Below are 13,769 nucleotides of genomic sequence, written 5' to 3'. Positions count from 1 at the left end.
CATCGCTAAACGAGGTTTTTAGCAGCGTGTGGTATGGAAGGCATCCAGGACTGTGGTTTTCCAAGGTAACAGCTGAAAGAAAGGGGAAAAAAAATGGGAAAAAAAAAAAAAGAAAAAGTTAAGACTGAGCTTTTGTTAAGTAATTAAAGAATTCCGGCTTGCTGGAAAGCCCCAGGGCTGTGCTTCTGCTGCTGATCAGTCTTTGTTTGCACAAGGCTGGTAAACAATTTGCAGTTCTTGGCAATAACCTGAGTTATGTCCTACTAAAAAAAAAGAAAAAGTAGTTGAAAACTCTGGGTTTATATCATTATATCAGGGCAGGGAGAGGAATGAAGGGAGGTACTTCTGATGGGCTGGCATACACTGAGGTCTGTGCAGAGATGCCCTCACTTCTCTAGCTCCTTCCACAGGATGCCTTTGGGCAAATAAATAAAGCTCAGCATGAGCAGAGAGCCCAGGATTGCTCAGCACAGGAGTTCCTTCCCTCAGATTGGGTTTAGGTTCTGATTTAAGCAGGAGGCTCACTGCACAAAGCATTAAGATGCTCCCTGTGTGCCCTGGCTGTGCTCACAGCTGGGAGATTTGCATGTGAAACCTCTGCTCCTGGAGCCTCTACACCCACAGCCTAATTTAACAATGCCCCATGTTCCTGCTCTATAGGATGAATGGATATATCCACCTTCAATGCACAGGAGAGGATTTTGTGATGATTTTGCTGTTTGTTTCAGTGAGGAGGAAGCTGGCTCGGTGTGTTCACCTGACCACAAGCTACGCTTTGGTTGGAAAAATATATAAATAAAAGCAATATGCAATTTCCCATCTGGGCTGAGCTGCCAGGACAACACCTTCACTGGCACATGGAGAGAGCTGGAGGTCAGGGATGCCATGGCATTGCTCCCATCTCCTCCTGGAAGGGCAGCATTAGCCCACACCCAGTGGTCATGGAAATCCAGCCTCAGGGATGGGATGGCAGGCATGGAGATGTTCACTTAAATCCCCTTCAGTCCTGAAAATATACTGAGAAACCTCCATGGAGCCCTCCTAGGAGGAGATGCTATGAGGAGAGACTAATTTCTCAGCACTGTTGACTCTGCCCAGCCTTGGGTCAAGTGGAGCTTGATAGCTTGGTAAAGGACATGTTCTCCACAGCCTCTGTGAAGCCACAGGAGATATTATTTATTAGCCACAGCCACTGAGACTGGAAAAAAAAGCTTCTAGGAGAGGCACCCCTCCTCGTCATGCTGCGGGAAAGATCATCTGAATTAACATGAGCTCCTCGGCTATTAAACGGAAATTTTAAATGGGAAGAAAATTCTGCAGTGAGTGCTAAATTGTGTGTCAGCAGAAAGGGGAAAAAGCAATGTGTGTCATTCCTATTATCATCTTGAAATCCATCTTCCCTCTACACGCCATGACGGTGGATAATCCCCGATACGATGCCTGCATCGCTAATGTTTGCAGAGGCAGAATTCCTACTTTGGAAGACTTTCGCTCTGCATATCTTGAAAATGTGGTTTGAGATGATCAGGAACGCTGAACAAACTGCTGGGGGGTGGGTTTTGCCATCAGTGGCCTCTGAATTCCAAGGAATCTGGAGATTATTGGAGTGCCAAGTCCCTGCTGGTGTGTTCTCACATGCTGTGTGCCTGGCTGTGGGTCAGACCTGCTGATGAGGACAAGAGGTATTTTCAAACCAGGAAAATGGTGCCAAGCCCAGCCAGGGTGAGGGTGAAATGGCAAATGTGTGTACCCAGGGCTGCAGGAGAGCATCTCCAAAAAGAAAAAAAATCTGTGCTGCTCCTTTACTGCCTGTGGAAAAGCATGGAGATCAGACAGGAATGCCAGGGCATGATAAATTTTGCAGCACCTGCACTTCTTTAACTCCTTGGCAACATGAGATTTGATCAGATGTTCTGCTGGGGTGGGTTTAGATGTGAGATGGAGGTGGTGAAGAGGTCCCTGCTGCTGAGATGGGGCAGCATGTCCCTCAGCTCCTCCTTGGGGACAGGGACTTGGGGCTGTTGGTGACACACCCAGCTCCTGCTTCCTGCCCTATAGGGTTTGTCATGGTCATTACCCAAATGGAATGGGGTGGATAGGCTAGTGCTGGTAGGAATTTGAAGCAGGACAGCACAAATGAGGGATAATGCACAGCCCTGTCTGCCAGGGACTGCCACAGTTTGCTCTCCAGATGTCCCAGTGGGTTGAAGGAAGTGGTGGCTGTGATCTTGGCCACATCTTTGGTTTTCCAGGCCAGGCTTTGGTGTTTTTGGTGTTTTCGTGGGACAGGAACTGGGCTGGGTTTGTTTGCAGCTGAGGAGCCAAGACATGGCGATGAGGTGAGTGCTGGAGAACCAGACCTTGTGTGCACACCTTTGCATGAAAAAAACTCTGGACCAACACCCTCCTTGAGAAAAACAACATTAGCACCAATAAATCTCCCCCTCCAGATCCCCATCCCACTTTGCCTGACAGGGATAGAAGCATGGGGATCCCCAGGAGGAGAAAAGCACAGAGGGGAGGTGAAAAAAGGTGTATACAGGGTGAAAAAAACCCAAGCTAATGATGTAGGCATTTGTGCAGAGGTTAAAAATGAAGCAATAAAGCCTTTACACAAACTTCCAAATGCTTCAGCGGCCACAGGCTGCAGCTAAAGCAGGGAATAAATAAGGGAAGGTGCAGGCAGGCAGAGGGAAGCTGATAGAGCCATCACTCCTCAGTGGCAGCCTGAGAAATGTGTCCCCATGGTGTCCCCACAGCCACAGAGGGGAAGGAGTGGAGAAGTGGAGGCTTGGGGTGTCCTGGTGCCTCCTGAGGGGTTTGGGCTGTCCTGTGGGGATCAGGAGGGATGAAGCATGAACTGAATTTTCCAGGGCTCTTGGGCTCACAGCCTGGCCAGCCCAGCACCCTGCAGGGTGGGTTTCTGCTCCCTGGCAGCCTGGCAAGGGGGGAATCAAAGCCTGTGTGTGGGATGAAGGAATTATTGCCCACCCTTCAGAAAGTCTGCGAGAGGTGGGGGCAGGAGGGACACATCCCACTTGAATTTGAGGAAAGATGAGAAGCAAACAGGGAATTCTTGGTGTGTCACAGTTTTCCTGCTGTTGGATGGAGGGGAAGGGCTCAGGAAGGGCTGGGAGCCCAGGGAGGCTGCAGGGTGCTCTGCAAAGGGGTGGCAGAGTTTGTCAGGCCATCCTGCCCTCCCTGTGCTGGGGCTTCTGACTGTGAGCCACATCCAGCACTGCTTGGAGCCTTTGCTTTATAAATGAGCATGGAAAAGGAATGTGAGTGTGCTGCAGCTTCCCAGGAAGCCATTCTGCAGCCTCTGCAGATGAACTCGCTGTCTCCTTAGCTTAAGGCCTGGGTAAGGAACTAATTATTTGGACCTAAGCTTAAATCTGTATCCACAAAGATGGATTTGTGACTCTTGCCAGCTTCCCCTAGAGGATTGCAACCTCATTTTGTTCCTTGTGAACTTCTGCTGAGGTGTAAAATAACAACAATCGTGAGAGCTAAAATCGCTGAAGGATGGATTAAATTATAATGCAATCAGTCCATAAGACCTTCTGTCTGCAAGGAGCAGCATTAGGCTGTCCCAGAGCAGGCAGCCTGTCAGGATTACCCAGCCAGCTCTGGCTGCTTGGTCTCCACCAGGAAACTGCATTTCCTGGGCAGAGCAATTCCATTATCCTCTGCTGGATGCTCCTTGGGAGCTTTGGCATCACCCTGCCCAGGGCAGGACTCACTCTGAGAAGAGCTCCATAAACCCACGACAAGAAAGGACAGATGGCAAGGAATATTTTGAGGTCTGCAGCATATTCCTGGGGAAGGATTGTTTCCGACCTGCCGTCTCCATGCAGACTTTAAATCACGACTTGAGCAGCAAGCTCGGTCTGGGGTCTGTTAATATGTGTTTGGAGAGGATTTAGCATAGCAGGGCTCCAATCCCCACTGCGATTTTTGAGAATAAGCTCCTATAAATAACTAGGATGGAGCCCATGGGATGATTTTCAGACATTTGGAATACCCTGGGCCATGGCCTCGCACAGCTCGGGGAGCAGCTGGGAAAGCAGGAGCTGCCTGGCCAGGACTGATCCTGCTGGGTCTGCCCTGCTCCCCATTCTGCTGAGCCCTCACCCCTCCAGATGCCCTGTGCCACCACATCTCACTGGCAGGAGGAACAGGGCTTATTCTGGGGCTCCAGGCACCTGGTGGGATGCTGGACAGTGACCTCACAGCAAACAGGGCATCCCACAGGTGCAGTGCAATGGATGTTGAGTCCTTCATAGCTCCTTGTAGCTGGCTGCAAGGCCCCTTGGAGATTTTATCCCACTTCAGGGCAAGTTTAAGATCTCTTTTCCTGCCTGAACAAAGGTAACAAAAGATGCAGGGGCTTAATTATCTTTCTGGCTTTGTCCAATTTATTTTCTCTTTGTCAACGAGTTCAGCTGTCTGTGCAGAGCAGGGGGAAGCAGGGGAGAGGGGTGCAGGCAGAGCAGAGCTGCTTTTGCTGAAGAAACCCTGCTAAAAAGACATCTCCTTCCTGGAGATAAGCCACTGCTGCCCTCTGCTCCATGCTCAGCCTGCTGGGAGCCTCAGTGGTGTTGGGCTGTGCTCATTAGGATGCTCTGAGAAAAGTGGTCCTTGAGGACTCTGCCCTGATCCTCCCCTGCAGAAGGGAGGCTCAGCCTGGATTTGACCCTTGCCTGTTCACCTGAGTTGTTCTTAGGCAATGAAATGTACAGTTTCTCTTAAAAAGAAAGCACTCTTCTGCTTGGGCTGAAGTCTACAGGTTTACTGCAATCCCCCCTGGATGGAGGGAGCCCAAATCATGGGGGCTGAGCTTCCCTCTGCAGAGGGATTTCCCAATGACTGGACATCATTTCCAATTTGGCTGAAGTCTCACTTGTTTCTTTGATAAGTCTGGATGAAAATACTTAGATTTTTGTTTGTTTGTTTAGTTTGAGCTTTTTTTTTTTTTTTTTTTTTTTTTTTAATGAAGAGGTTGCTGTGCTGAAATAGTTTTCTTTGTAAAGCATCACATTAAGCAAGTCCAGCCCTCTACACCCCCTGCATGTGCAGTTGCCTCAGTGCCACCAGGGTCCTCCTGCAGCTGCAGAAGAACAAGAACAAACGGGAGAGACAAGCATGAACAGAAGCAGAACAAATGGAAAACTAAGATGCTCAGTGAAAAATTTAGAGAAGCCTTTTAAGCAAGGGAAAGGTTGTTCCTTTTCCATTTATTTTATGCCTTGGAAGCGAGGCACTGCCTGCTTGCAGGGGGTTGGGTACCTGCAGCAAAGCCCTGCTTTCCATGTGCATGTTTCCTTGCATTAAGGCAGGCAAGATGATAAAATGCTTTTGATCAGAGGCTCTTAAATAGCAGGATTCTCCTGTACAAACGTGTTTTCCTGGCCTGATGTACTCGGGAGTGTGTCTTAGCCAGAGCTTGGGGGCTGTGCACAGCACATGGCTGCGGTGGCATCCTGCACTGGGGCAGGAGGTAATGAGAATTTCTTGTCAGACTTGTCCCAGGTCCCCTGAGCCAGCACGTCTGTGGCACTGCAGAGATGTTTGGTTGTTCTGGGATGGATATTTGCTCTTGGCTTCATGCCTTTTACAAGAGCACAAATGTAATGTCAAAAGAAACCACTTTGGCAATGTACTTAGGAGTTAAATATTTTATACAGTACTATAGTGATGTGATGTATTGCCTTCCTGACACTGCTTTTTGCCCAAGGTCTGGAATTTGGGGTCATCTGTGGGGCTGGATTCCTGCACCTTCTCCTCTGTGGGGCCTCATGTGCCTTTTTCACAGGGTGCTAAACTCCTTTCTGTCCCTACAAAATGCCAAAAGCAACTCAATCCCAGTTCCTGGTAAAACATGAATTCTGATTACCTGATGGTTATTGTTTGAGCTCTCAGGATCGATAGCACTATATTAAAGCAAAGGACTGAACTCCTTCTGAAGGCACAATGTGAGAGAAGATTTGTGATGATAAATGCACATCAGTCTGGGTTCCAGCACCTCAGCTAGGGGTGACAAGGAGGCACAGGCCAGGCAGCCCTCACACAAATATATATATCTGTATGTTTTACTTGCATTCCATCCCAATCAATATGGTTTTCACAGGCCAGCATTAGTTGGGGTGTCCTTTGTACCCTGAGGTAACTCAAACTACTCCATAGAGTAATGAGTTTGGCTATAGATAGCACAGGTTAATGGCATGGCCGTTGTGTACTTGGTTATAAAGCTTCCATGTGGCCTCAGATATTATAAATCTGGTTTATGAAGATTGGGAGTATTGACAGAGACACGATTCTGCCTTACTCTTTTTGCAGCCTCCCAGGGGTTTTTGGCAATCCACCTTTAGCAGCTTCCAGCCCAGGTAGAGAAAAACTTTATTCCTCTGAGGAAAACTGCTGGGTGAACACTAACCCATTGTTTTTTATTTGCAAATGTCTGTGAGTGCTTGGAGGCTAAAACAGAGCCAGGATAAGCATAAACCAGAGGGGCTGTGCTAGTTCTCCAAACCAAGGTAGGTCTGAAGTGTTTAGAATGACACAGCCAGCTCAGCTATCCACCCTTCCCATCTCACCTCCCAGCTGATCATTGTGCTCAGCTGCCCAGCTTAGTTTAGCAGATGCCGAGCATTAGATGATGATTCTTCTGTATTTTTATTGACAGATCTAAAGATAGATTTTTAAAGGTACAAGTGACAGACCAGCACCAGCACCAGGGCAGTCCATGGCACAGGATCTGGCTCACCAAGGCAAACCAGGAGTTGCCTATACAGTGATTTAATGACTGTAAATGCCTTGAATAGCAGCTGCTGCTCTAAATGCCCTTCTTGTAGGGTCAGTGTGTGGTTTGGGGTTCACAGCCCTGCACTGAGTGAGAACCTAGCCCCAGGTTGTGAATTCCCAATTAGCTGGGGAGAACCATTTTCCTTTGGCTGCAGGTGGGAATGACCCTTCCCAAAGCCACTGATCACTAATTAACGCAAAACCTGGAAGCAAAATTTCCCTTCCAACCCCGTCAGCTGAGCGTGGCTCACCAAAGCCTCCAGGCATTTCAGCAAAGGTTTGGGGTCATTTGGGTTAGGCTGGCTCAAAAACCACCTTTGCAAGGAGGTGGATGAAAGGTGTTGATGGAGACATCCCTCCTCCCCAGCCCTCTGATCTCCGTCGAGAAGGGGATGGATGAGGGCAGCAGTGGGGAGGGAAAACCTGCCAGCAAGCCCTGCTTTTCACAAAACCCCAAGGGCAGCCAGGAGGGTATATTAAATTTGTATCTGTGACCCCTGGCTGTGGCACAGGTCCCTTGTCACCAGGTTGGACTGTGCTATGTGTAACCCTGTGCTCGTGTGCCCATCGTGGGGACATTGCCATTGTCACAGCCACCCCCTGCTGCTGTGGCCCTGCTTGCAAAGAGCAGCGCAGCAGAAAAAGAGAACAAAAATATTTTCTCATTAAGAAAAGAAAGTGGGGAGGGGGAGGGCGAGGTGAGGAGCAGGAGAGATGGATTGTGCTGAGGAGCTGAGATGAGTGTGGAGGAGCTGAACATTAATCACGGTGAGAGGGGAATGGGGCAAAATCCTACAGCTCTGTGGGGAGGAAGGGTTTGCTGTTGTGGAATGGTGCTGTTCCCCATGTCCCAGATGCCTGGATCTGCTCCAGCCCCACTGTTGGGGGGATCCCCAGCTCCCAGCCCAGGCTCAGGCTCAGCTCCCCTCCCCTCTCTGCTCTGCACTGACACCCAAATCCTTAATGTCTCATTAACTCTCTTTCCACACACAGATCTGCCCTGAATGGGAACAGAGGACATCATAAACAAAAGCTGGAGCACTGCTAGGGCCACCTGAACAGAGGGCAGTGCCTGCTGAAGCCTGTCCTCTTTGGGTGCCCTGGCTTGTCCTGTCCTTGCAGTTTATCCCAGGATTAAGAGGGATGCTGCTTCTGGAACTCATGAGTTCTTCCTGGAAGAAGTACTGGGGGTATTTTCAAATTAACTAGTCAAGAGAGCTACTTGGCTGGGCATGGGCTTCCCACAGGTGTCTGAATGTCCCTGTGCCCCATCTTGGCCTTCTGAAGCGTTTTTGGCCCAACTGGTACTAATAAATGCAGGGAAAAAGGGCAAAGCTCAGTCTCAGTCAGCACCAGCACATGGTAGTGCTGAGCAGAAGGCATGTGCTGTGCACACCAAGGGACTGTGAAGGTGCTCAGCTGAGGACCTCATATCAGCACAGCTGAGCACATTTTTCTGTGCATGTGGAATGAATTTGCCAGGACAGAGGACTTTGAATTCTTTTACCTTTTTTTTTTTTTTTTTTTGAGTCAAGGAGACAGCCTGGCCAGTGGTTAATAAAACATTTCATCTTCCCAATGCTTTCTCTGCCCTCACCCAGGGGCTGTTTTGACAGTAGTGCAGTGTGGCATATAGAGTTAGGGTTGATCATTTTTTTGTTACTGCTTCTTGTGTCTGTTAACTCAGTTTTTGGCTAAAAAACCTTCTCTGTATTTAAAAAGAGATGGGGGTGGGAGAGGAAAAGGTCTCGGTAATGCAAAGGTTTTAGTCTGGAGAACAAAGAAAAATTCAGTTATTTAATTTATTGAAAAAAATCATAATCCCTGTGTGCTTTGGTTTGATCTGAACCAAATTCTATTTCAAATTCTGGTATCTGACCTGGGAGAAAAAACCCAACCCAAGAGCCTATAATAATAACTGTAATAGAAATTGCCGTTATTTTTAATTTTGGTACAAAAGTCCCTCGATTTAGGGGAGGGCAGCTATTTCCATCAGCTTAGAAAAACTATTCACATGGTCAAAGTTAAGCACGCAGCTAAATCATTTGAGGAACAAGACTTTCTGCAGGCAGATAAGAGCCTAATAACACGATGATGAGAGCCCAGCCTTCCACTGATAGCAGAAACTAATATTTGTGATGCAACAGTCTTGCATTATTCAGTAGTTAAAGATAATTCTAAGAAAGAGAACAGCTTGAGAATTAGCAAAACTAGCACTAAAATATTCTTAGCTGACTCCGGGGGGAAGTAAATTGCCATGTACAGGATTTGCATTCATCTTCATGTTTATTAAAAATGAGACAGTGCTGCTTTCCACGTGCTTGGCCAGAACAGCTCCACGGATCACTGGAATTGTGAGTCCTCCTGGCCTCATGATGGGCATGGGGGGAAGGAAAATGAAATTAAAAAATAAAAATAATAATAATAATTAAAAAAAAAAGCAAGTGAGACTATTCAAAAGGGGGACTTTATTTTTATTACACTGGAGCCAGGCGTCAGTGCGCCAGTTCAGCTTTGATACACAATAAATCAGCAAACCTGTCACTCAGTTTGGAAACCAAGATTGCAGTGGCACTAAAAACACATTGAAAACATTTACTTTCTTCCCTTTTTTTTTTTTTTTGTTTTTTTTTTTTTGTTTTTTCCTCTTTTGTTTTTGGTACAAAAATGGTACAAACAACAATACAAAATATTTGTGCTGTTGACGGTTACAAAAAAAGGTTTCTGAACTGGGTTAACGGACGCAAACTTTTGCTTTTGCGCTTCAGCGTGAATACAGCAGAACAGCAGAAGTCTTCCTTGAGAACAACCACAGTCATGCGGGCTGCTACACAGCTTCTCCATCAGAAAGGAAACATGCAAAATCATCATTAAAATTTAAAAAAAAAAAAAAAAAAGAAGAGAAAGTGCTCCAATTATGCATCTATATGTTGTTGTTATTGGTTTTTTCCCCTATTGGATTTGTGGCTTCAAGCACTAACTACATTATGTACACTGCGTGTGAACAGTTGTGTGTGGGGTTGGTGTGGACTGGAAAGAACTTTTATTTTCCCCATGAAACCGAGTTAATTTGTGTGGGAGACACCTACGTTGTCTGGCTGCTGTTTTAAACACTTGCATTCATCGTTATACAGCATTTCCCCCCTCCCCCAGTATTTATTTTCACACTTACAATGAAGAGCTCCAAAAGACATCACAGATAAGAGTTCCATATTTTACCTTTAATATTTCTTTTTTTTTTTTGTAGATTAAAGAAAGTTGCAATCTTGGCATATTGTGTGGTACAGACGCTGCACTGACCATTACCATTCTTCAATGTCCACCCTACGTGAAGCAGTCACAGGCGATACAGCCACCTCTGAAATCCCATTTCTGAAAGCTGGATTTGGACCTGACTGTCCCTAAAAACCCATGGGGAGCAAACTCCCCATCACCATCATACAACTGCCAATGGCATTGCCTGGTCCAACAAAAAAAGGCAAAAAAAGTGGAAAAGAAAATGCAAAACCAGAAGCGAAACCACGATTGAACAAAGGACACTAGAACAGACTTGCCTATTTACTGTCATTAATTAACTGCTGAATCTCCTCCTTGCCTTGGAAAGTATTTCTGTGACTGATGCTGCTCCCAGTTATTAGGCTACACAAAAACCAGACCACCTGGGCTGTGGGTACAGCAGTGACATTGGACCTGCACTGTCCCTGGCTGGGGGATATGCAATCTCCATCCTTAGGAGGTAGGGAGGCCACCAGATTGTTTGTCCCCAACACCCTGGGGACTCACTGTCCCCATCCCTTAGGCAGCAGGGAGAGCCATGGTGTCCCCTGGCAGTGCTGTGGGGTAATAGGGTGGGACAGGGGTGTTTTAGGAACGAGATCCCCTCCACCTGCCTCAAAGCAATCCTTCCCCACTGCCTTGTAGTGTACAAAGAGTGGGAACCACTTCTTCAAATCGTTTAATGTTTTAGTTTGGATTAGTCAGGGAATGGGGACTCTGCTCTCAATGCATTAACCACTCCTTGGCCTGTCAGAACAAACAGGCTCAGCCAAAGGGTTCTTTGCTCACCGCAGCTCCCTGTGAGTCACCATCACCTCCAGCTGCAGCTGGCTGTCACCATGTCACATCCACCAGGATCAGGGCAGGACAGGATGGCAAAGTCACCTTGTCAACGGGACCCCTCCGATAAATGTAAATTTTCTTAGCTGGGTTACAAACCATCAGGAACATTAGCAAACAGAAAGGTTTGTATGAAGTGATCTGTTTCCATTGCTGGATGTGCCCCTTGCTTACCTTCCACTGGTCCCACTGCAAGGAAAGGGGCCTGATGCTGCTGTTACTTGGGGGGCTGTAAAACTCAGGGGGTCAGGATGCAGGTAGGAAAAAGGGGAAGAGGGAGAGGAAAAGGAGGAAGAGGAAGGAGAGGTCCTGCAGAGGGAGACTGAGCAGAACTAGGTCAAAACACAATAATCTGGTTGGTTTGATTTATAGGCTGGTGGGATTGGAATGGCTGGATTGCAAATGCTGCAGAAAAAATATCCATTGATTTTAAAAGAAGTCAGCAATGGAAACAGGTTGGTTTATTTTTAATCACTCCAACAGTTTTGTTTGACTTAGGTTGCATAAATGTTCTTAAAAACCTGAAATGTTTGGACAAGCTGAAGTCAGACAGCATCTCCTTCATGGCCAAGTGGCTCCTTTCGCCACTGCTGATGGCCTGGAGCTGCCATCCCACACCTCTGCCAGCCCCTTCCCTACCTGAAATCCCTCATCCCAGCCAAAGCCGCAGAGCACATCAAGCACCAAGCTCTCTGGAGCAGGGATTGAGCTGCTGCTCCCCAGCAAGGGTTCCAGGTGGATGGTAGGGCACAGCTCACAACAGAGACCTGGCACTGCAGGATCCACACGAGAATTCCAGGAGCCACGTGGAGCCAGGAGGCACCAACCCACCACACAGAGACCCATGGGCATCACCTCGAGCTGAATCCTTGTCCTGTGTCGGTGATGAGGTCAGGGCGATGGACACCAGCAGCAAGAAACACCAAGTGCATTTTTATTATTCACTACACCTGTGCCCAGGCAGCTTCTGCGCAGTGCAAAGCCCTGGTGGTGAAATACTCCAGCCTGTGGCTTTTCCAAAAGAAAAGGGGAAGAATCAAGAGTGCCATGGGTGAGGAGCAGAGGCTGTGGGGCCATGCAGCCTCCGTGCCAGGCAGCTGGGGACAGGGGCTGTGAGGTTTGTCAAGAGTGGGCAAGAGGAGGGGGATGGCACATGGCAGAACAAACTAAGACTTCCGTGGTGGTCACACCGGATGGCTGAGTTCCCAGCTACAGAATGGGAATTTGGAAAAGTGTCAGGTGCTGCCAGGCCATGCCTGTGGTGTGACATCCTCACCTCGTTGCTGCCGTCAGTGCTGTCCCTCTCCTCTGAGATCCACGCTATTGCCTCCTGGTTTCCTTAAGAACCTTGGGTGAGAGTGAGTTTGCTCTCTGAGCCATGAAAGACAAACTGACCCATTGGCTGACCGACTGACCGACCAAGACAAAAAGAAAGATCTCACCCTTGGTGGTTAATAACATCCTGGTAACGCTTGAAGTCCCCTCGGGCAGACTTTTTTTACCACATTCCACTTCATACAAGACACATTTCAAATGCTCATTAATTTACAGAAATTGCATTTTATAGAAAATATGATACAATGAAATATAAAATGCACTAGGAGCATTTCAAAAATCTATAGAGACGATCTTGCAGCCCAGTTTACCCTCTGAAAGGCGCCCACTCATCACCCCAAGCTCTCGTCCTCTCATTCTCGCTCTCATGTGCACGCGCTCGCTCCCCCCGCCTCCCCCCTTTAACTCTTAGCATTCAACTTGAGAATTAATAGAGATATCAAAAAAAGCGTGATTATCCCCTGGACAATCACCTTCCAATACTGTGCACATTCTTGGATTTAAAGGAAAATATATCTAAGCACTTTTACAAGTTTTAGCGAACCCACTGCAAAATCGTCTGCAGAATATAAAACACAGGTAATCCAAGATTTCATAGCACATTAATTAAGTGGCTCATAATCCATTAAATGTGGTTTATATTACACATCCATGCAGTCTAAATCATTTTACAAACATTAGACATAAACCCACTAGTCCAAATCAGTAAAGGAAAAATGTAATAAAAAAAGCTAATAACTATTTGTTATTGGTTAAACTGACCCTACATATAAACTAGGTAGTTTGCTACCATTTATAATACTGATGTTGAATTACGCCTGGATGCTGCGAAACCTCTTGCTTACTTGGCAATGCTTGAGCATATTCACCACAAGATACTTAACAGGCCCTCGTTGCACTTCTTCTCCAAAAAAACACATTTACTACAGATAGCAGCGCCTACCCATCGAATAGAAAGGACACACATTAGCTGAGTCACACGATGTTGTTGAGCTTTGGCTACTAATGCTCCAAGGCATTGATGTGGTGCTAGACTAACTCCATACTTACGGATGGGAAAAGTGTGGGTAACCTGTCCCTGTCCTTGGCGCTGCACAAACCCTGCCTGAGCCCAGGAGAGCAGCACCGTGCTGGGCATCCTCAGGGATGTGGGACACCAGCACCTCCTCGCCCCGCCGGCGTGTCCTTCGCTCGCGAGGTCGTGGGAGCCAAAACACGGCGACAGCAGAAAAACAAACAGATGGGCCTTTGGTCATGTCACGATTTACTTGGTAGGGTTTAGGCAAGGGCTGTCGGAGATTTCTGTTGCAATAACCAAAGGCTGTATCAATGCTATAGTTCTATGCAGCTACATTGAGTGTGGCCAGGGGCCAGCAGAGCCCCCCTGGCCGGTATTTTGCATCTGATAACACTGAATTATATACAACATGATGACTAGTTCACCACCTGCTGAGGCTTAAAGATGGCTGTTAAGATTTTGACTCAAAACACCTTCCCCCCCACCCTCCCTCCCA

The sequence above is a fragment of the Lichenostomus cassidix genome, chromosome 20 (assembly GCF_008360975.1).
Source record: "Lichenostomus cassidix isolate B80296 chromosome 20, HeHo_3.0, whole genome shotgun sequence".
NCBI lineage: Eukaryota > Metazoa > Chordata > Aves > Passeriformes > Meliphagidae > Lichenostomus > Lichenostomus cassidix.
Note: the sequence above shows the minus strand (reverse complement) of the source record.